This window comes from Schistocerca serialis, chromosome 1, assembly GCF_023864345.2.
Source record: "Schistocerca serialis cubense isolate TAMUIC-IGC-003099 chromosome 1, iqSchSeri2.2, whole genome shotgun sequence".
Taxonomy (NCBI): domain Eukaryota; kingdom Metazoa; phylum Arthropoda; class Insecta; order Orthoptera; family Acrididae; genus Schistocerca; species Schistocerca serialis.
This window is the reverse complement of record NC_064638.1, coordinates 666,975,356-667,000,315: the sequence shown is the minus strand read 5'-3', so window position 1 is coordinate 667,000,315 and position 24,960 is coordinate 666,975,356. Positions and strand designations below refer to the sequence as shown.

General features: G+C 44.8%; 1 protein-coding gene across 1 annotated transcript in view; it reads right to left on the bottom strand.

Moving 5' to 3' along the window:
* The window catches only part of LOC126479821 (long-chain fatty acid transport protein 4-like), a 329,898-nt gene that overhangs the window by 268,636 nt on the left and 36,302 nt on the right, over positions 1–24,960 (bottom strand). The gene's annotated exons all lie outside the window — the stretch shown is intronic.

The window sequence follows — 24,960 nt, the reverse complement described above, 5'->3', positions numbered from 1 at the left end:
CAATTACGCAACGGCTTCGAGAAAGTTTACCTTCACCGCCAGCAGGCGACACTGTGGTGCTCCAAGGAGATGCTGCACACCCGTATTGGAAGAGGCCCTACTGCATCACGTTGAAGAGAAATCGTCAAGGTGGACACGAGCAATTGCTTTTGCCATTTATGGCTGGAACTGTAAAACAAGTGATGTACTGGGTCACGCCTAATCAGTTATTTGTATAAGTGGTCGCGTTACCAACATGTTTTCAAATGGTTGTAGCATAGAAATGGTAGGTTTCCGGACATGGGTTCCAATTCAAAATATTATCTACTTTCTCCCCTCTACAAGTTCTAGAAGTTTGTAATTGTAATTTCAAAAAACCCCTACATATCTAAATTGAAACATCAATTAGTACAATCACGTTGCATCGTGAATCCAAACGGAAGCCGAAATATTCGCTTGTTCCCCAGATCTGAAGTCCCATAGCATAAATATATGTTATTTTGAGTAGTCTCAAAATTCTTCTTTCTACGAATTGTGAGCTGCAGAAGCTTTGGAGTGCGTACTTAAACCGAGTCATAGGATATCATGGCTAGTTTTCAGTTCACGGTTATAAAAGGTGACACCAAAGTGGAGACAGGAATGTGTTTGTCAAAGCTTCGCTAAACATTAATAAGGCCCGAGAGGAAGGTTACTGCCATATACACTAAGATCATTTCACAATGGTAAACAATATTTCAAGGATTGATAATCTCTTGGAGCAACGTGTATCAAAACAAAACGTAATGGGAAGTACCTGAAGAACTCAGGTTAACAGATGAACATGTCTAGTTAACAGGACTCGATGATCATTAGAAACACGTATTAGACATGTCAGGTGCTTTTTAAAAGAAGCTCTACTTTCTCAGATCGACTCCTTATTCGTAACGAATCAAGATTGGAATGCGTGCGGTGCAGCTTCTAAAGCAATTAAACAGCAATGTAACAACTTACTGGCTTTGATGAGAATAATGCAGGACTGCTTACTGAAAAAATCGCAACCAAAGTCACGACCAAGTGTTCTTAGGCACTGAACTACTTTCTTTGCCTGCAGAGTTTCACTGACAGGATAAATAAATGAAGTCTTAGTTGATGATGATGATGATGACATTCGGACAAGGGCTTGCAAAGCAGTTTTGTATACATTCGGGCCTCACTTGTTCTTCCGATTTAGACCTTGTCTGATAACACATAGTGGTACTTACGCAAGAAATTATCTACAAGGCCAATCGAGAGGAATGCTCCGTCATGAGCGCGTAGAATCTTTGTTATATTAGTTCCTACCAAAAAGATTCCTTGCCAAAATTCATAAGAGGATTACAAAAAAAGTAATAAGAAAAGCTTACGAAATGAATCACTAACTGCACAGAATTAAATATATGAAATATGTAACCCTCCCTCCCCCAGCGATGAAGTAATTCACGAAGATTAGATATCGAGTCAAAGGAGCCACACGTAAGATTACCAGGAAGGAAGACGTGGAACGACGTTGACAACTAATTCAGAAATGCCAAACAAACCGTAGAAGTCCATCTGAATTGGGACAAACCAAATATTTTAACAGGCATGTAGAGGGGTAACACCAACGAAGAGACCCTTACCTGAAATCGCTTCAAGTCCAGAGCCAAGTATGGCGGATAGTCAAAGTTTTGATTATCAGCACAAAAAATTAAAGTTACTTAAATATTTTTTTGTTTCCAGGTACATGTTTGGAGTCCTGGCACAAATGAAATCCCCGCGTCACACTACGGCAGCACTCCGGTAGAGCACCGCAATGCAAAATGGCGCAGTCCATTAATAACTTACGTTAGACCACAGACGATATGCCTGCACATGACGTCATTGTATTAAATGCAACAGCTCGATCAGCTGACTATATAGCAGCAATAACCATTTTCAGGTGTCTTCTGGAATACTATTCACTCTCTCCTTACCTTAGTTTTAATATTTTCAGGAAAGATTTCTTTATTAGAATGGTGAAATCTTGGGCAGCGTTTGGTTGCACCGAAATATATGTGAAAGGAAGTAATATTTCGTTCCACAGGTGAAGTTGTTTAAAAAATTAGCCAACACAGATTTCGAGAGTAAGTCTGTGAATATACAGACTGAAGCTAAGAAGTAATTTCGTTAGCAGGCAAACGCGAATGGGATTCTGTTTAAGAGGACTGATTTATATCTAAATATTACGAATTAAATGATAAGGATAATTTTATATATATTTAGTGAAAATAAGTGCGGAAGACCAAGAGATGAATACAATAAGCAGATTATTCAGAGATGAAGATCCTTGCACGGAATAAAGTAGCATGGAGAGCTGCATCAAACCAGTCTTCGGACTGAAGGCCACAGCAGCAACAACAACAACTCCAAGGACATTTTTCCTTTATTTCTGTTTTCTGTTCAGTTTAATAACTTGTTTATATGCAGTCTCAAAACAGGTTCGTTTTGTAAGAGATGAAGTAAGCAGGAATGTGTGGACCCCTGCTATGAAAAAGGAGAATTTTAAGCAAAACGGCTGCAAAAAGCTATGCAGTAAACATATGTTCCATAGATCATTTGAACGAATCTTTTATTGAAATGATGTGAAACGAGTCAGTTTACAGGATATGTATACATGGTTGGTATTAACATTAATGAACACATTACTATTTTTAGTCCTACTTATGCAACATCACTTACAATTTTTTAAATTCTTATTGTTTTTATTGGCTTCCAGTTTTTAAGTAGAAATTCGTCAACAGGATAGAAGGAGTTGTCCGGGAGAAACGATTTTTAAATTAGACTTAATACTTGCTTCGCTACTATTCAGACATTTTATGTTGTTAGGCGAATGATCAAAATTTTTTTTGCTGCACACTGAAATCTTTTCTGAAGCACTTTTCACTTTAACTATGGGTAATAAAGGTCATTTTTACCACTAGTTTTGTTGGTATGGACGTAATTGTTCTTCTCAAATTGTGATGGATTATTTATGACAAATTTCATTGGCGAATATATGTATTGTGACGGCGCAGATAAAATGCCTAGCTCCTTCAAATGTTCAAATGTGTGTGAAATCTTATGGGACTTAACTGCTAAGGTCATCAGTCCCTAAGCTTACACACTACTTAATGTAAATTATCCTAAGGACAAACACACACACCCACGCCCGATGGAGGACTCGAACCTCCGCCGGGATCAGCAGCACAGTCCATGACTGCAGCGCCTTAAACCGCTCGGCTAATCCCACGCAGCCCTATCTCCTTGAACTGACGTCCGTAAATGAGAACCACATATTATTCTTAATGCTCGCTTTTTTACAATCTATTATTTCTTTCATGGTTCAAAATCCTGCAGAGGTATTTCCACGAGTTTAAGGGGTTGGGATTTACGACGATCCACAGCTATAAAACCCTGTGCATGACGAAGATTCTGAAACGACATAATTTTGATATCAAATTCCCTACAAGAGCTTTCTCTGTAGCCAAAGTTACATAATATATGCTTCTTATCTTGATATTGTTACGGTATCTGTAGTGGATTACCGCAAAAACATAAAACGCTTATTTTATGTGAAAACCGGATGTAATGGATATAAATGGATGTCATTTCTCATACAAACGTAGTAAAACATTTCATACACATTGTTCAGTATTCGTCATAAAATTAAATGCTTCCTGCCAGATTGATATTTCGTCTTATTCTGCAGAAGCGGTGAGCTAAAAACGGCTCACACTGCAAGAAAAACAGGACTTCTCTGAAGAACTGTAGTTCCGTCATTCGTAAAAAGAAAGAAATGTCAGCACAGGATTTGAAACGTTTGCTACCGTTTCACCTGGCCAAATGTAGAAACGCTCACCATCGAATTAATACTGGGAATTTGGTAGAAATTAGGGTAATACCGGAACTACCACAACATGCCGTTCAATTGTTAATATCAGTGCTTGATTTAAGCTATAAATGAGAAAAGCTAACTGTCGGTCCCACTTAGCATAGCGCGTAATGACGAAATCGGCTTCTTTTCTTTCTCTATGCGCATTTGGCCATCGTCATATAGCCATCTATCCTGTCTTTTTGCTTAACGTCACGTGACCAATGCTGTTTCAATCTGTGATATGGCAGAGATATGTGAGTGTGCGGTGTACAGGGTACTTTGGATAAATGGGGACAAAGTGCAGGAAACCATCTCAGAGGACAAGGCTGGAAGTCCACTGGCACCGTATTCAACCGACGACCGACTAATCCCAAGAAATGTAGGGGCAGTGGCCCGGTCCACTGCACACAAAGTCGGATGCATACTGCCGTACGCGGTCGGCTAACGCACGGATCCCAGTGAACTGGTGTGTTGGAGGAGCTCCCAAGAGTCGAGTACCTGTGATACCTGTACCAGAGGCAGCTCAAGTACTATCCTCTGCTCTGGATCCTGTCTCCTCTGCAGAAAGTACACGATCTGTTATTGCCCGTCCACTTGACAGCGAGTAGCGTGTCAATGGTATATCTAGATGTCCTGTACAGCGTGGACGGGGACTAGGGAGGACTCAGGGAGTCCTACCGATTCCCCTGACCAACAAGGTTGAGGTGCTGTCTTTCACTGAAACAGAGCCAGTGAGACTCACTTTATCCGTTTTGGGGAAACTCGTTTTGTACGGTGTCAAGAGGAGGCAAAGGCAAAAGGGTGGCGGGGGGGGGTGGGGGTGGGGGGGGGGGGGGCTCTGTTAATCGTCGGCAGTCCAGACATACGGCGAATAGCGGTATCCCTAAGGGAAACGACAGCAAGGGACAGGAAAGTACACCAGGTGCACTAAGTGTGTATCTAGGGGCCCTCATTCAATGTGTTGAAAAAGCTTCCGGCAACCATTCAGGAAACAGGCTGCAATCAGCAGCAGACTGAGGCGCATGTTGGAACAAATTATGCCTGTCGTCTGGGCTCCGAGGTCCTTCTTGGGTCATTCCAGCGACTGGCAGAGAAGGCTGAGAAGACCAGTCTAGCGCGTGGAGTTTCAACGAAGCTCGGAATTTGGAGGATTGTCCTCAGAACTGATCGTGGCCCTTTGTTTCTGAGTCGAGTGGAAGGTCTAAACCAGAGGCTTCGAAGGTTCTGTGAAAAGCTAGGCTGCGACTTCCTCAACTTGCGTCATAGAGTTGAGAACTGTACAGGCCCCATAAATAGCTCAGGTGTGGACTACACATAAGAGGCTGCTACTCAGGTAGCTGGCTGCTTGTGGGTTCCACACAAGGTTTTTTTTAGATTAGGCGACTCTGCATTCAGTCCAAATAACGATGGCTGCAGGAAACCCAGAAGTATCAACGTAAGGTCGAAAGAAATGCCTCCCACAGATGAGATACTAAAATCCTAATGGTAAACTACCTAAGGATTCGCCACAAAGTGCCAGAGTTTGAAGCGCTCATGAAATGCAGTGAAGCTTACTAGGTACAGAAAGCTGGCTGAAACATCCGAAATTGAGAGCAGCGAGATTTTTGGGGAAAATGTAAATGTATATCAAAAGGATAGGCAAATGGGAAATGGAGGTGGTGTATTTGTCGAAGTAGACACAAAAGTCAAATCCATGGAGATAGAAACTGACGCTGCATGTGAGATTGTTTGCGCAGGACTCAGTATCAGGGGTGGGCATAAAATGGTAACTGGATCCTTCTACCGCTCACCAGTCTCACGTCGTGAAGTAACTGAAAACTTAAGATAAAACCTCAGTTCACTTGTACGTCAGTTCCCCTATCATACTGTAATCATCGGTGGACACTTTAATCATCCAACAGTTCATTGGGAAAATTACAGTTTTGTTAGTGGTGGGCGTGATACGACATCCTGTGAAACATTACTAAGTGCCTTCTCTGAAAACTACCTAAGACAAATAGTTAAAAACTCCACTCATGATGGAAATATATTGCATCTAATAGCAAGAAACTGACCTGACCTCTTTGAGGATGTCCACAATGAAACTTGTATCAGTGACCATGACGGGGTTATGGCAACAATGATTACCAAAGTAAAAAAACAACTAAAACAAGCAGAAAGATATCTATGTTCAATAAACTAGATAAAAAATCATTAGTGACATATCTCAATGAGGAACTTGAAACTTTCAGCACATATCAGGAGAAGGTAGAGGAACACTAGCTCAAGTTTAAAAGAATAGTTGACTATGCACTAGTTAGGTATGTGCCTAGTACAACAGTTCATAACGGGAGGGAACCTACATGGTATAAAATCACTGTAAAGAAACTTCTAAAGAAACAGAGATTACTACATAATAGGTTAAAGATAAAGCGTAGGGCTATAGAGAGAAAGATGCTGAATTAAACGCCTTTGGCTGTCAAGAGAGCAATCCGTGATGCCTTGAACGACTACCGAAGCAGAATATTGTCCAGTGAACTTTCACAGAACCCGCAGAAATTCTGGTCGTATGTAAAAGCTGTTAGTGGCACCAAAGTTAGTTTCCAGTCCTTAACGAACGAGGCAGAAACTGAAACTGAGGGTAGCAAAGCAAAAGTTGAAATGCTGAACTCCATTTTCAAATGTTCCTTTACAAAGGAAAAATTAGGAGAATGGTCCAAATTTAATCCTCGTACCACTGAAAAGATGAATGAAATAAGCATTAGTGGCAATGGTGTTGAGAAATAGTTGAAACCGTTAAAATTAACAAAACTGCAGGCCACGATGGAATCCCTGTCAGACTCTATACTCAATTTACGTCTGAGTTAATCCCTCTTCCAACTATAATCTATCGTAGATCTCTCGAACAAAAGATCGTGTCCAGTTCTTGGAAAAAGGCACATTTCACAGCCATCTAAAAGAAGGATAGTAGAAATGATCCACAAAACTACCGTCCAATATCCTTGGTATCGATTTGTTATAGAATCTTAGGACATATTCTTTTGAGCTGAAATATAATGAGGTATCTTGAATATAATGACCTCCTCAATGCCAGCCAGCATGGATTTCGGAAACATGGATCATGCGAAACCCATCTCGCACTTTTCTCACATGACATACTGAAATTCTTGAATAAGGCAACCAGGTAGATGCTGTACTTCCTGATTTCCGAAAAGTATTTGACTCGGCACCTACTCTTATTGTCAAAAGTCAGGTCATATGGGATATCAAGTGAAATTTGTGACTGGACTGAGGACTTTTTGGTGGGGAGGACACAGCATATTATCTTGGATGGAGAGTCATCGTCAGATATATACGTAACTTCGGGTGTTCTCCAGGGAAGTGTGTTGGGTTCCTTGCTGTCCATCTTGTATGTAGACGAACATGCAGACAATATTAATAGTAAAATCAAGCTTTTTGCAGATAATGCTGTTATGTATAATGAAGTACTATCTGAAAGAAGCATATTCGGTAAGATCCTGATAAAATTACATCTTGGTACACAGAAACTTACTCTAAATGTGGGGAAATTCAAAATTTTGCACTTCATAAAACGAAAAAACGTAGTATCCTAGGACTATAGTTTAAATGATTCACTGTTGGAATAGGCCAACTCATAGAAATATCTGAGTGTGACACTTTGTAGGGATATCAAATGGAATGATCACATAGGTTCAATCGTGTGTAAATCAAGTGGTAGACTTCGGTTTAATCGTAAAGTACTGGGGGAATGCAGTCAGTCTACAAATCACTCGTGCGGCCGGTACTAGAATATTGCTCAAGTGTGTGGGATCTGTACCAGATGGGACTAACAGGGGATATTGAACGTATACAGAGAAGGGCAGTACGAATGGTTTGTTTAATCCATGGGAGAGTGTCACAGAGATACTGAAGGAAGTGAACTGGAAGACCCTTGAAGATAGACATAAACTATCCCGAGTAAGTCTATTAATAAAGCTTCAAGGGCTTTAGGTGATTATTTGAGGAACATACTACAACCCTCTACGTATCGCTCGCATAGGGATCGTGAGCATAAAATTAGAATAATAACTGCACGCACGAGGCATTCAAACAAACATTCTTCCCGTGCTCCATACGTGAATGGAACAGAATGAAACCCTAATAACTGGTGCAAGGTGATGTACTCTCTGCCATGCACCTCACGGCGGTTTGCAGAGTATAGTCGCAGAAGTAGAAATGGGACTGGTCGGGCGTAGTCGGTGCAAGCGACCGCCTGTTGCTGCTAGTGTGTCGGCGTTTTTTTTAAATTACCAACTACAGGTTTTTAGAACCTGAATGAGAACAGGCCAGTGTGAAATACTCATGACACGAGGTTTCACAATCGCTGTTTACCGAGGGAACTATAGTTAAAGGAGTTTAGCAAAAGACATAATATTGTGTAATCATATTTACTAAATACGTGGCACATTTTTATTAGAAAGCAGTACAGACATACGTGACATTGTGCGTCATTCAATAAATCTGTTTAAAACAAAAACAGTTAAAAGCATAATTGGGAAGAAGACCTTCAGACACATGTTTACTCTATACAACTAGTATTCTGTAAAATAGTCAAACCGATTTCATTTCTGCACTTCCCTTGCGCAAAACAATTTCATAATTTCGTCTCGGATGGAATACGCTGCTCTGATATCGCACCTTTCATTGAGAGAAGAGTATCTTTTTGTCGACTGTATCAGCTAGCATGTGAACGCAGCTGCTGGTTCCGCCCCCTCGATGCTGATAAGGGGCTCTCTATATGGTTCAAATGGCTCTGAGCACTATGGGACTTAACATCTATGGTCATCAGTCCCCTAGAACTTAGAACTACTTAGACCTAACTAACCTAAGGACAGCACATAACACCCAGTCATTACGAGGCAGAGAAAATCCCTGACCCCGCCGGGAATCGAACCCGGGAACCCGGGCGTGGGAAGCGAGAACGCTACCGCACGACCACGAGCTGCTAACAAAGACCTTTTATCTTCACCTCAGAGTGGGTGCATCTCCCTTGGAACGCATTTTCGGCTGTGTGTCTATAAGAACTGGTTTGCTCCTTATCCTCCCAGGGATTATACGCTGGAGTTTATCCTGTTTTAGCAAAAGCATTTTGTGATCTATAGTCTAAGTTTAAAGAAGTGGAGATAAAGTGCGCTATTTTGTTTTGGCTTCTTTGTGGTCCATTGGGAAAATTAGGGGAAAAATCGTGTGGTCGTAAATGTTTGCACGATGCTAACAAGGAGTGTCCTGAACAACATACTAAAAATCCTGACTCGTGGGGTGTGAGCGGTGGGTTGAGGGACTTAAATGTCACTTTTTTATGTTTTTCTCGAGTAACTCGAAACTACTAACGAAAATATTCCCCAGTACAAAATTACACTGCATTAAATATCCTGCAAAAAAGGTCCTATTCATTTTTTTTCTAATCTGCATTCCTGGTAGTGTTAACGCATTTCGTGGAGAAAAGTGCGAGGTCACCCACATGGGTACTAAAAGAAATCCGAAAAAATTTGGGTATACGATAAATCGCACAAATCTAAGGGCTGTCAATTCGACTAAATACCTTTGGAATTACAATTACGAGCAACTTAAATTGGAAAGACAATATACGAGGTGTGGCTAGAAAAAAACCGGACTAGTACTGGTGAAACAATAAAACGAATGCAATAAGGCTGAAAGTCGCGTGGCCTGTCACGTGACTCTCGCTCCGCCTACTGCTCGAGTTTCATCTGCCTCCTGCACTCAGTCTGCCCGTGGCGTCTGTTTTAAGTAGTTGACGATTTGTCTGTGCGTCGGAAAATGTTGAGTGTACAGAAAGAACAGCGTGTTAACATCAAATTTTGTTTCAAACTAGGAAAATCTGCAAGTGAAACGTTTGTAATGTTACAACAAGTGTACGGCGATGCGCGGGACTGCTACGGTCGCAGGTTCGAATCCTGCCTCGGGCATGGGTGTGTGTGATGTCCTTAGGTTAGTTAGGTTAAAGTAGTTCTAAGTTCTAGGGGACTTATGACCTGAGATGTTGAGTCCCATAGTGCTCAGAGCCATTTGAACCATTTTTTTTTTTGTACGGCGATGATTGTTTATCGCGAACACAAGTGTTTGAGTGGTTTAAACGATTTAAAGATGGCCGCGAAGACACCAGTGATGACACTCGCACTGGCAGACCATTGTCAGCAAAAACTGATGCAAACATTGAAAAAATCGGTAAACTTGTTCGACAAGATCGCCGTTTAACAATCAGAGCAGTGTCTGAGTTAACAGGAGTTGACAAGGAAAGTGTTAGGCAGATTCTTCATGAAAGTTTCAACATGAACAAAGTGTGTTCAAAAATGGTTCCAAAGTGTCTCACAATTGAACAGAAGGAACGCCGAAGAATGATTTGTTCTGACATCCTGGAAAACATTGAAAGTGATCCCACCTTCTTACAAAATGTTATTACTTGCGATGAATCGTGGTTTTTTACTTACGATCCCGAAGCTAAACGCCAATCGATGCATTGGAAAACTCCTGGTTCTCCACGACAAAAAAAAGCACGAATGTCAAAATCGAAATTCAAGGCAATGATGATTGTTTTTTTTGACATCAAAGGGATTGTGCACATTGATTGGGTACCAGAGGGACAAACAGTGAATCAGCATTACTACATTAGCGTCCTGGCTACCCTACGTGAGCGAGTGCGGAGAAAACGGAACGATTTGTGGAGAAAAAAGTCATGGATCCTTCACCAACACAATGCCCCAGCTCATAGTGCGTTGTCAGTGAAGCCGTTTTTGGCAAAACACAACATTCCCATCTTAGATCATCCACCCTACTCACCTGATTTGGCCCCCTGTGACTTTTTTCTTTTCCCTAAAGTCAAGTCAGCTTTGAAAGGAACTAGATTTGAGACTGTTGAAGCAGTAAAAAAAAAAAGCGACGGAAGTAATGTATGGACTTACCGAAAATGATCTGCAGCATTGCTATGAACAGTGGAAAATTCGTATGGAGCGGTGTAGAGACCGAGGAGGAGAGTACATTGAAGGAGATAACATGAAATTGTAAATAATTGTAAATAAATGTTTTTTCCAGCATCAGTCCGGTTTTTTTCTAGCCGCACCTCGTAGATAATATTGTGGGGGAAGGCGAAACAAAGACTGCGCTTTGTTGGCAGAACAATCAGAAGATGCGACAAACCCAGTAAAGAGACAGCCTACATTACACTTGTCCATTCTCTTCTGGAATATTGCTGCGCGGTGTGGGATCCTTACCGGGTAGGATTGACGGAGGACATCGAAAAAGTACAAGGAAGGGCGGCTTCTTTCGTGTCATCGTGCAACAGGGGTGAGAGTGTCACTGATATGACACGCGAGTTGGGGTGGCAGTCACTGAAACAAAGGAGGTTTTCTTTGCGGCGGGATCTATTTACGAAATTTTAATCACCAACTTTCTCTTCCGGATGCGGAAATATTTGCGCCGCTACACACATTTAATATTTGTTTTTTACCCACTTAAGGTAAAAATGAACATTAATTATATGCCGTTAAAACAATATTTGTAATAATCTGCAATCTTCCAACCCCTGCTAAATAGCACCTCTTTGTAATTAATTTAATCTAATTTTGTATTGGGAAGTATTTTCGCCAGAAACCGCGATTTTCGAGTTATTCGAGAAAAGTGTAAAAAAGTAACATTTAGACGTCCACCCACTCCATCCCAACGCTAACCCTCCACCCGTCAGGATTTTTAGTACGTTGTTCAGGACACTCTCACCTAGTACTGTGCAAATATTTGTGACTAAGCGTCTTTTTTCCCCTAATCGACCTCTTTTGGCCTTCACAGAGTGATAACTGAACCTTTATGAGTACCATTTGTACACACTAGTACTTAGCAAAGGAGGGCTGGAGCCCAGCGATAAGACTAACCCTCTAACATAGATCCAGAGACAAGTGATTCAAGCATTCCTTATCACCATGCACAAAAGGAATATATTGAATGTCCTATGTTGTGACAGTACTTAGTAATTCTTTCGAGCCACGCTGGATTAGCCGAGCGGTCTAGGGCGCTGCAGTCATGGACTGTGCGGCTGGTCCCGGCGGAGGTTCGAGTCCCCCCTCGGGCATGGGTGTGTGTGTTTGTCCTTAGGATAATTTAGGTTAAGTAGTGTGTAAGCTTAGGGATTGATGACCTTAGCAGTTAAGTCCCATAAGATTTCTTGAACATTTGAACAATGCTTTCGAGATATACTTTAACACCCGGAGTAACATCGGTAACCTGTTCAGCTGGTACGGCATGAGGAACTGTGACGCAGTCACGCCCACGAGCTGTGACGGTAGACATTTGATATGCAGCGCCGGCGATGTGTCGGCCTTGCCATTTGCAGCGCGAGCTTCGCCACCCAGCTGTACGGGCGAGCCACTAACTAGCTCATACTACGTCGTACTGTCGATGCCATTTCAGCCTAGCTATTGTATGCCTCTCCTACCTCCTCCTGTCACAACCGGTGGAAATGAATTGGAAACTCGATTGACTTCAGAAGAACCCCTAAGACGACAGCAGACTGTAAGTACCATATCGTTCTGTGGTCGTAGCAATGGCAATTTTTGACCAAACGCTGTTCTGCCTAAAGAAGAAAGAGACTGACGTATTAAACACTTCTTTTATTCATTGTAGGTGCAAACACAGAACATGATTGTAATCATTACCGACTGCGACCACACCTGATCTTCAGAATCTCCAGGGCTTCCCAGAAATGCTGCGACAAACTTCGAGGGGTTGTCGCCTCGGAGAACAAAGCGAGGATAGGAACTCGTGTCCGGAAACGTCATCCGACAACGCTACAGAGCATCGAAGTTATAGGCATCGACACTAGCCTTTAGGGCACATCTTCGGCACCAAACGTGACTTCGTACGTTGATGGACTGTAGACAGAACGTCTCGCAATGTTGGCTCAAATGGCTCTGAGCACTATGGGACTCAACTGCTGAGGTCATTAGTCCCCCAGAACTTAGAACTAGTTAAACCTAACTAACCTAAGGACATCACAAACATCCATGCCCGAGGCAGGATTCGAACCTGCGACCGTAGCGGTCTTGCGGTTCCAGACTGCAGCGCCTTTAACCGCACGGCCACTTCGGCCGGCTCGCAATGTTGTTTGTTATTCAGTGATGGTGACTGACTGCCACGATCGCCATTGAGGAAGACGGAGCTAGCTGGTGCGAAGAAAGGCTTTGTCTGTTGTGAATGTGATACTTGCCTTGGTGGACGAGGGTTTCGGACATGGGTTCCCACCTGCCAACGCAACAGAGGATCGAATTCATAGGAAGCAAGGCCTTTCTACACAGCAGCTAACTCTATCTTCTTCCGCCTACAGCCCGTCAGCATACAAAGGCACGTTTACTGCCTATTGGTAGGCATGGGCACCTGTAACTCCGACGCTCTGTTGATGATGATGATTAGTGTTTTAGGGCGCACAACAGCGAGGTTATCAGCGCCCGCCGACGCTCTGTATCGTAGTTGGATGAAGTTTCCGCACACGGGTTCCTTTTCTTGGTTTCTTTATCAAGACACCCTCTACTAGCTCTCGAAGTTTGTCGTAACATGTCTGGGAGACACTGGATATGCCAATGGAGACATACGGCGAACAATGACAACCGGTAATGCAAAAAGTGCATAATTTTCGACTAGGCTGAATACGTGGAGAAGGGGCGCTCGGCTGAATACGTGGAGAAGGGGCGCTCGTGTTTGAGTGGAGTCCCAAATCTTAGAGTTGGAGATACATTCTGCACAAAGTGAACCGAAGAGGCCGACAAAAGCAGCAAAAGTGGACGACATCGACATGCGCGCATCTCACGATCGAATTGGCGATTCCTTAGTTAGTCAGGTAAACGACTGTACACGTGGCAACCTGTAATATTCCAACGATTGGTAACTTGTTTTAAATGCTCAGAAATCTAAAATTTTACGCTTCCCACAGTTTAGAAACGTATCGTATCAATGAATCAGAGTTAGCTCATGCAAATGCAGCCAATTCATACAATCACCTGGGTGTAAAAGTTTCAAAAATGGTTCAAATGGCTCTGAGCACTATGGGACTTAACTTCTAAGGTCATCAGTCCCCTAGAACTTAGAACTACTTAAACATAACCAACCTAAAGACATCACACACATCCATGCCCGAGGCAGGATTCGAACCTGCGACCGCAGCGGTCGCGCGGCTCCAGACTGTAGCGCCTAGAACCGCTCGGCCACCCCGTGTAAAAGTTTATACGGATATGAAATTGGCGGATCACATAAGCTCAAGCGTTTTTAAAAGAGATGGGCGGATACTGGTTCATTGATAGCATAGTGTGAAAATGCAATCAGTCTTCGAAAGAGATTACTTACAAATCACTTGTGCGATACAGGGTAGAATATTGTCCAATATGGGTGAATCGTACTAAAATCGAATAACGTGGGGTATTCTAGGTATACAAAGAAAGGCACTATGAATGTTCGCATGTTTGTTTAATTGCGAGAGGACGTCAAGAGATTCTAAAAACCATGACAGTTGGGGGTTTCAGCATCTCCGTAACGTTCTTCTGTGACACAAACAAATGGACATGCTTGAAAGTAGGCGCCAACTATTCCTGGAGACCTACTTACAAAGTATCACGACTCAGCATTAAGCGAGGAATGCAAGAACATACTATACCCCGACGTATCTTCCGCGACCATGGAGCCATCTAATCATTTTTCCCGCTCTTCACACGTGACTGGAACGGGAAGAAACCTTAAAACGTAGAACAGTGGTAAGTACCATCTACCATGCACAGTTCATCTACACTCATGTTCATAAATTAAGGATAATGCTGATACATGGTGAAACAACGCTCTGTTGGGCAGTTTGCGGGTTTAAATCACCTCGGGGCATTTGACCTGCGGTCGTTGCACGGTGGCGCTGGCAGCAGTCCACATACGCAGAGGTGTGTTGGTACATGTCGAAGTACGGTGCAGCGAGTAAGTGTGCAGACGTTTTCAGACATGCTAATGGTGAGTGTGTGTTGAAAATGGCTCAAAGAATGCATATCGATGACATTATGAGGGGTAGAATACTAGGGCGACTGGAGGCTGGTCAAACACAGCAGGTCGTAGCACGGGCCCTCCGTGTGCCACAAAGTGTGATCTCAAGATTATGGCAACGATTCCAGCAGACAGGAAACGTGTCCAGGCCCTACAGTACGGGACGTTCACAGAGTACAACACCACAAGAAGACTGATATCCCACCATCAGTGCCCGCAGACGGCCACGGAGTACTGCAGGTAGCCTTGCTCGGGACCTTACCGCAGCCACTGGAACAGTTGTCTCGAGACACACAGTCTACAGACGACTGAACAGACATGGTTTATTCACCAGGAGACCTGCAAGGTGCATTCCACTGACCCCTGGTCACAGGAGAGCCCGTAAAGCCTGGTGTCAAGAACACAGTACATAGTCATTGGAACAGTGGTCCCACGTTATGTTCACGGACGAGTCCAGGTATAGCCTGAACAGTGATTATCGCCGCGTTTTCATCTGGCGTGAACCAGGAACCAGATACCAACCCCTGTACGGAGGTCGTGGTTTGATGGTGTGGGTTGGGATTATGATTGGTGCACGTACACCCCTGCATGTATTTGACAGAGGAACTGTAACAGGTAAGGTGTATCGGGACGTCAGTTTGCACCAGTATGTCCACCATTTCAGGGGTGCAGTGGGTCCTACCTTCCTCCTGATGGATGATAACGCACGGCCCCACCGAGCTGCCATCGTGGAGGAGTACTTTGAAACAGAAGATATCAGGCGAATGGAGTGGCCTGCCTGTTCTACAGACCTAAACCCCATCGAGCACGTCTGGGATGCTCTCGGTCGACGTATCGCTGCACGTCTTCAAACCCCTACAACACTTCAGGAGCTCCGACAGGCACTGGTGCAAGAATGGGAGGCTATACCCTAGCAGCTGCTCGACCACCTGATCCAGAGTATGCCAACGCGTTGTGCGGGCTGCATAAGTGTGCATGGTGATCATATCCCATATTGACGTCGGGGTACAAGCGCAGGAAACAGTGGTGTTTTGTAGCACATGTGTTTCGGGACGGTTTTCTCGACTTATTACCAATACCGTCGACTTACAGATCTGTGTCGTGTGTGTTCCCTACGTGCCTATGCTATTAGCGCCAGTTTTGCGTAGTGCCACGTTGTGTGGCACCACATTCCGCAATTATCCTTAATTTGTGAGCATGGGTGTATTTCAAAGAAATGCACACAACACGACTGTCCTGACAAGTAGCACACCATCCAGTCACATTAATGTGGCCACCTGTCAGATGCCTGAATAACCGCCTTTTACAGCGCTGACCACTGTGAGACGAGCAGGAAGAGTGTCATTTGGTTTCTGGAAGGTATCATGCCGGCTCCAGTACCGTGGCCAGCTGCGCCATGTTTCTCGGTTGAGAATCGATGGCGCGAACAGCTCGTCCGTGGTCGTCCCACAATTTCTCGACTGGGTTTAAATCCTGGGAGTTTGACGACCAGGGGAGTACGGTAAACGCAACTTGGTGCTCTGCGAGATGTGTGACATGTTGCACAGTTTTCTGGTGGAAGTCATCGTGCCAACGATAACCAAAATGCATGTAGGGCTTTAATGATAGGTGCATGTAGGTCCTCAGTGACAGATGCATACTTGTGTTGTCCATTGTACCTTCCAGAATGACAAGATCATCCAGGGAACGCCACGAAAACATCCCCAGACCACAATGCTCCCTCCTCCTTTCGATGATTGTTGCAGGATGATTGCCTGAATTCAAATGGAGCATGAAATGTGATTCCTCTGAAAAGGCCACATGTCACCACTCAGTGTTTGTGGTAATGGCGTGCAAATTCCAGACTTCGTCGCCATTGAACAGCAGTCGGGCAACAAAGTTCACTGCCCGGTCGTTGAGGAGACACTCTTGGTAGCCCCTTGATTCAGCGGGGCGGTCAGTAGCTCAAGAGTTGCACGTCGTCGTTCAGCCCTGCCATGTACGAGGGGCGTTTGAAAAGTCCGTGCAAATTCCGAGAGATGGCACCACCAGCTCGTATCGAGGTCATGTTTAGTTAGTAGCATCTTGGGAAAGAACGCACACCAAGTTTCAGCCATATTGGCCTATTTCTTTGTGTTTGGCATTCGTGTGAATCAAGGAAGTCGAGTGATTGTCAAAAAATGAACGAAAAACAATTTCGTGTGGTGATTAAACATTATTTTATGAAAGTCAAAACGCCTCAGGAGACTAAAGAGAAGTTTGATAAACATTACGGTGACTCTGCACTTTCGATTAGATCAGTTTATAAGTGGTTTCAAAATTTTCGGAGTGGCCATATGAGCACAAGTGATGCTGAAAGTTCTGGACGCCCTGTGGAGGTTACGACTCCAGAAATCATTGATAAAATCCGTGATATGGTGATGGATGACAGAAGAGTTAAGGTGCGTGAGATTGCTAGTGCTATAGCCATCTCGAATGAACGGGTACATAAATTTTGCATAAACATTTGAACATGAGAAAGCTATCCGCAAGATGTGTTTCGCGATTGCTCACGCTTGAACAAAAACGGAATCGTGTGAAGTGTTGCAAGGATGGTTTGCAGCTGTTCAGGAGGAATCCGCAGGACTTTAAGCGTCGTTTCGTCACTGTGGATGAAACATGGATACATTACTATACTCCTGAGACCAAAGAAAAATCTAAACAATGGTTTACCAAGGGAGAATCTGCACCAAAAAAGGCGAAGACCATTCCTTCGGCCGGAAAGGTTATGACGACTGTCTTTTGGGATTCGCAAGGGATAATACTCATCGACTATCTGGAAAAGGGTAAAACTATTACAGGTGCACATTATTCATCGTTACTGGACCGTTTGAAAACCGAGTTGCAAGAAAAACACCGGCGATTGGTCCGCAAAAAAGTCCTTTTCCATCACGACAATGCACCAGCACACACCTCAGCAGTTGTGGTCACACAATTAATAGAAACAGGATTCCAACCCGTTCCACATCTCCCTATTCTCCAGACTTGGCTCCCTCGGACTGCTATTTGGACGACGGGTTTAAGTCTCAAAGGAGACTATGTCGAAAAATAAAAGAGGTTTACCCCCGAACACGTAAGTTTTGTACTTTTCAAACGCCCCTCGTATACACCACAGTTGCCTCGGTGCCGGTTTTGGATAGCTCCAATTTTCCATGCACGGTATACTTTAACCACGGCTTCACGCCAACAGTTTACAAAACTTACACGTTTCGGAAATGCTTCTATCCTTTCCCCGAAAGCCAATGATCATGCCCTCTTGAATGTCAGATACGTCGCTCCGTTTCCGCATTACGATAACGACTAACGACTGCACTGGTACACCCGCCGCCGACACAGTTTGTATTCCCACCACTGCTACAGCTGCCGCCTGCCATCTGTGAGTGGTTATTGCACATTGACGTCGAACATAGGCGGTAGTCACGTTAATGCTTCCCCCTACTTATACTTCCCGAGGAGATCACGAATGTAAAATTAGAGAGATTAGAGCGCGCACGGAGGCTTTCAGACAGTCGTTCTTCCCGCGAACCATACGCGACTGGAACAGGAAAGGGAGGTAATGACAGTGGCACGTAAGGTGCCCTCCGCCACACACCGTTGGGTGGCTTGCGGAGTATCAATGTAGATGTAGATGTAGAATGTGACTGGACATTATTTTCAAGGCTGAATCGTCATGTACCAGCATAGCACGTCGTCGTTGCCACAGTCTCGGAATCCTGCAACGTGGTTCTGGTATTCATACGACATTGCGAGCCTTGATTTATCATCGTATCGAACTACACTCGCTGGTGTAGCTATGTGAGCTGGTAGGATCGATACGTTACGCACTCCACAGGTGACAGATGGTCTCATCAGTGGACCGGGAGTGGGAGAGAGCGATGAGAATAGACTGAGCTGTCCTTGTGCGATGACAGATAGCACGGATTCTCGTATCAGATTTGGCGCCATGACGCATAACTTTTCTGATAAATGCATATAATAGTAATATATATTGTTTAAATGATTAAGAAGCCAGTCTGGCAATGCAGTTATTAAAATTGATCTGCAAATACTAAGAAATAATTTTATGTTAAGAATGATTGGTGGACATAGCCAACCAATCACGGAAGTGCGTCCTGCATGGCCAGACGGGAAGTAGTAAGCCATTGTCTAAAGGAATCTTAGACTATCCTTCAAACAGGCAACATGGGTGGACTACGTGCGTATTTCCTTTAACTAAATGTGAGTTAAAACCTAACTTTGCCTCGAGAAAAGTTTGTACCTCGTCTAATAATACAGAAAAGATTGGAAATACGTATAGATCGGAAGTGCTACACTTAACATAAGAAAATACCTTTACGTTTTATTCTGAATAATGCGGTGGTTTGAACTGAAGAACATGAAAACAAATGCAGTGCATCGTTTTGTGAATATTATGGTGCTCGAAGGATTGTCATCAGGGTCCACGATCATCATGAGATTAATAAATTCAGACTGGCTGTCGTATAGGGTTGACTGTGAAGACACATTTTTCTCATTTTGGTTTGGATCAATAAATGAGCTGGCATCCCAAATATCAAGGCTACATTGTACGAGGCGTGGTTTTTAAGTAAGTACCGTTTTGAAATTTAAAAAGACGTGCTAAGATATCTCAATAATTTTATTTTTACATGAAAGCCTGTACCTTAATCCACTCACTGACGCCATTACAGTCTGATTCTTCCTTGTTTACGTTGTGTACTGAGTGTTTAAGATGCCTCCGATAATCGTGAGTCCCGCCGACTGTGAAGTGCAGGTTGTTATAAGATTTCTTAGTCTAAAGGCCTAAAAGCGATAGATATTCATCGTGAGATCTGTGCAGTTTACGGAGAAAACATTATAAGTGATGGAATGGTAAGAAAGTGGGTGAAAGCATTTAAAGATGGCCACACAAATGTGCATGATGAACAACGGGGTGGGCGTCCTTCGTTCGTTAATTAAAGTTTGGTGCAGGGAGTGGACAATAAGGTGAGAGAAAACAGACGCTTTACGATTTCCTCCTTGCGGGATGACTTTCCTAATGTTTCTCGTAGTGTTTTGTATGGCATTGTGACCGAAAATTGTGCGTATGTTGGGTACCGAAATTGTTGACGGATGTGCACAAAACCAAACGTTTAGACACTGCACCGACTTTCCTTGAGCGCTACCACAACGACGGTGATGATTTCTTAAGCCAAATTGTTACGGGCGATGAACCATTGGTGTCCTACGTCACACCAGAATCAAAGCAACACTCCATGGAAGTTGAGTCAGGGCACCGTTTTGCTGCAAGACAATGCCCGTTCGCATGTGGCAAATCAGACCAAAGATCTCATCATATCTTTTCGATGGGAAACTCTAGATCATCCTCGGTACAACCCCGATCTGGCGCCCAGTGACTACCATCTGTTCCTGCACTTGAAGAAACACTTGGGCGGTCAGCGTCTTGAAGACGATGACGAGGTCAAAATAATGGTGATGCAGTGGTTAACAAGTCAGGCGGCAGACTTCTAGGAGGAGGGTATTCAAAAACTGGTACAACTTTATGACAAGTGGCTCAATATCGACGGAAATTATGTAGAAAAGTAGATTAAGGTACAGGCTTTCATGTAAAAATAACATTGTTGAGATGCCTTAACACGTCTTTTTTAAATTTCAAAACGATACTTACTTAAAAAAACACGCCTCGTAGCACAGAATAGTATCCCTGAATACCACTCCTAAATTCACTGTCTTTAAATCGTGTGTTAGGAGCCGCTGTCTACTGAGAAGGAATTCAATAGGAGCATCGAGACAGCTTTGGAAGAGATGTGGTAAGCAAGCCACCACCTGATTATCTACCTTTGCGGTTCAAACGGTGTAATTCTCCATCTGTAAATTTCCATAAACCGCAACTTGTGCAGTTACTATGCCGACTTGGTAGTGGGTCATACCCGGAACGCCTTCTCATTTTAAGAAGGAAAACGCTACAATATCATTGTAATTAATTCAAAGTCTGAATGGCAGCCAATTTTAATGATCAGCAAAATAAACAAAACCCTGCACACTGGAAGATGTGATTTGCATTATTGTAGAAATGTAACACATATCATATTTTCTGATGGTACTACTGGCTAGAACCGACTACTGAAATCTACTGATACATCAAACAACACAAATATTCCGACCGACATCAACACCGGTTTGTTTTCGTGTTTAAATTCAGCGGACGTTCCAAAGACGAGCGGCACCCAATTCGCCTACAGATGCGCCCGTATCGCCAATAGCGGCGCGGCGAACACGGCTCTATTTGCTTCTGCCATGTCACGTGCCAGTAACTAGGCGAACCGAATCCAACCTTCGGGACGCTGTTTAAGCAGCCGTCCAGCCACAGAGTCAACAGTTCCGCCTGTGCAGCCGTTGCTAGCTGCTACTAGAGGCTGAGCAGTCGAACTCCCAGGTGAAGCGAGCTCGCGCTGTAAATTGTCGTGTTGCTGTTCTGAAAGCAAAAGCAAAGTAGTTGTGTAGCGTGCGCGCGGCGCCATGGGCAAGAAATCGAACAAGATTACCACGACAGGAACGATCAGATGCCCGTTGAACGAAGGGACCACCGCGGAAGAACACTTGGCGGACGACGAAGAAGACACAGCTCGCGAAGAAGAGCCCTCCGTCCCCGACACCACGCTGCAGTCTTCGCCGGAATGACTGGTGGGACATCCACGGCCAAACTGAAGACCATCGCGATCAGCCCGCTGAACGTGAAGTATACTGGACGTGCTGCCGAGCTGCATGTACACTACTGGCCGTTAAAATTGCTACACCACGAAGATAACAGCTACAGACGCGAAATTTAACCGACATGGAGAAGATGCTGTGATATGCAAATGATTAGCTTTTCAGAGCGTTCACACAAGGTTGGCGCCGGTGGCGACTCCTACAACGTGCTGACATGAGGAAAGTTTCCAACCAATTTCTCATACACAAACAGCAGTTGACCGGCGTTGCCTGGTGAAACGTTGTTGTAGTGCCTCGTGCAAGGAGGAGAAATGCGTACCATCACGTTTCCGACTTTGATAAAGGTCGGATTATAGCCTATCGCGATTGCGGTTTATCGTATCGCGACATTACTGCTCGCGTTGGTCGAGATCCAATGACTGTTAGCAGAATATGGAATCGGTGGGTTCAGGAGGGTAATACGGAACGCCGTGCTGGACCCCAACGGCCTCGTATCACTAGCAGTCGAGATGACAGGAATCTTATCCGCATGGCTGTAACGGATCGTGCAGCCACGTCTCGTTCCCTGAGTCAACAGATGGGGACGTTTGCAAGACAACAACCATCTGCACGAACAGTTCGACGACGTTTGCAGCAGCATGGACTATCAGCTCGGAGACCATGGCTGCGGTTACCCTTGACGCTGCATCACAGACAGGAGCGCCTGCGATGGTGTACTCAACGACAAACCTGGGTGCACGAATGGCAAAACTTAATTTTTTCGGATGAATCCAGGTTCTGTTTACAGCATCGTGTGGTCGCATCCGTGTTTGGCGACATCACGGTGAACGCACATTGGAATCATGTATTCGTCATCGCCATACTGGCATATCACCCGGCGTGATGGTATGGAGTGCCATTTGTTACGCGTCTCGGTCACCTCTTGTTCGCATTGTCGGCACTTTGAACAGTGGACGTTACATTTCAGAAGTATTACGACCCGTGGCTCTAGCCTTCATTCGATCCATGCGAAACCCTACATTTTAGCAGGATAATGCACGACCGCATGTTGCAGGTCCTGTACAGGCCTTTCTGTATACAGAAAATGTTCGACTGCTGCCCTGGCCAGCAAATTCTCCAGATCTCTCACCAACTGAAAAGGTCTGGTCAATGGTTCGTCACAAAACGCCAGTCACTACTCTTGATGAACTGTGGTATCGTGTTGAAGCTGCATGGGCAGCTGTACCTGTACACGCCATCCAAGCTCTGTTTGACTCAATGCCCAGGCGTATCAAGGCCGTTATTACGGCCAGAGATGGTTGTTCTGGGTACTGATTTCTCAGGATCTATGCACCCAAATTGCGTGAAAATATAATCACATGTCAGTTCTAATATAATATATTTGTCCCATGAATACCCGTTTATCATCTGCATTTCTTCTTGGTGTAGCAATTTTGATGGCCAATAGTGTATGACTTCAAGGCTTTCACGCCAATCTTGGAGCCGTACAAAGCACTGGCACTAGAGAAGACTCAGTCGAAAGAGAAGAAAGAAACAGTCAACGCTCTCCTTAGCGAGCCCTCTTGGTTGTGCACCGAGGAAAGAACACTACGAGACGATGGGTTCGGTGATACAGCGGTAAAACTACACTACCGAACTAACAAGAGCAGGCCGCGACACGCCGGCCGGGTTGGCAGAGCAGTTCTAGGCGCTACAGTCTGGAACCGAGCGACCGGTACGGTCACAGGTTCGAATTCTGCCTCAGGCATGGATGTGTGTGATGTCCTTAGGTTAGTTAGGTTTAAGTAGTTCTAAGTTCTGGGAGACTGATGACCTCAGAAGTTAAGTCCCTTAGTGCTCAGAGCCATTTGAACCATTTTTGAGGTCGCCACTATTCGTCTTGGCTGTGAACATACCAGCGATGATGGAGACGTCCGCAGCGGACCAAGTCTTCGGGATCGGCAGCCTCCTGGGCTTCTGCGTGACGCTGGAGCCATTGCCGGCGGGACTAGACAGCAAGCCTCATTGCTTTAAGTGTCAGCAAGTGGGGCATGTGGCACAATACTGTCGAACGACTTGCGTAAAGGGCGCTGGCAATCATGACAGCCACACATGCACAATGTCGCTTGAAGATACGCCGACGTGCTTCCGCTGTGGCGGACCACACCTGATTAGCTGGCATGGCTGCAAGGCCTTCACGAGCTGCGGCAACACCAACGACAAGGCGCAGAGCTCTGCACCTGCAGAAAATGCCTAGAAGAAGAAACGAAGAAGTCGCAGGAAAGCCGCGCCTTCGCCTCCAGAGGAGAAGGGCGAGATGGCATCAAGCCGCCCACTCGAGCGGCCGCCCAATCCCATCACCAGCGAGAATGGAAGAGGGGAGAACCGGCAGCTCTCAACCGGGCAGCGGCAGTCAGCGCCAGGCCGCCGAGGCGACACGCTCGCCGCATTGGCAGAAAACGGCGCATCACGAGACTGCAGTGAAGACGACCCGCATGCGACCATTGAAGCGCACAGAAAGGAGCCGAGACGCGCTTCAAGATTGCGCTCCAAGCGGAGATGGAGGCTGCCTGCCTCATCCTGAGAGAGGCAAACCACCGCAGGCCACTGATAGAAGAGATGACGGTGCAAACGGGAGCACAACCGAGCATTACGGCAGCGTCCCAAACAGACGACCGTATGGCAAAAGACCAAGCCACGCTGACGATTGGTTGGTTGGTTAGTTTAATCGACGGAGGGAGGGACGAAACTGCTAGGTCATCGATCCCTCGTTTCGATTAACATAATTCCACAAGGGTGGGAGTAAAATAATCGAGACATACAAAACACAGCTGGAAGAAAGGAGAAAACCACAAGAATGACAGAAGGGCAACAAACACTAAAATGGACAAAATTGGTCGCTAAAACCACAGAGAGACGCAAGAAACATGCAGAAGAGCTCAAAACAAGAGAGCAGATTACCATGGCTGGGTGACCATGAGAATATAAAGGAGAAGCCAGCCACTCTGCAACACATTAAAACCTCCACCCTAAAAGCACTAGGGTGGAGGACACAGAGGGACAAAGGACATGCGCTAAAACTTAGACCAAATGATAAAACCCACCCTCACGAATACAACGTAAAACTAAAGCTGCTGTTGAGGCACTGTCGCCCAACACCGAAGGTAGGGTGCCGGAAAAGTTAAAAGTGCGCTGCAGAGCGGCTAAAAGTGGGCACTCCAACAAGATGTGGACGACCGTCATTTGTGAGCCACAGTGACACCGAGGTGGGTCATCGCGGCGGAGGAGGTAACCATGCGTTAGCCAAATATGGCAAATGCGGAGCCTGC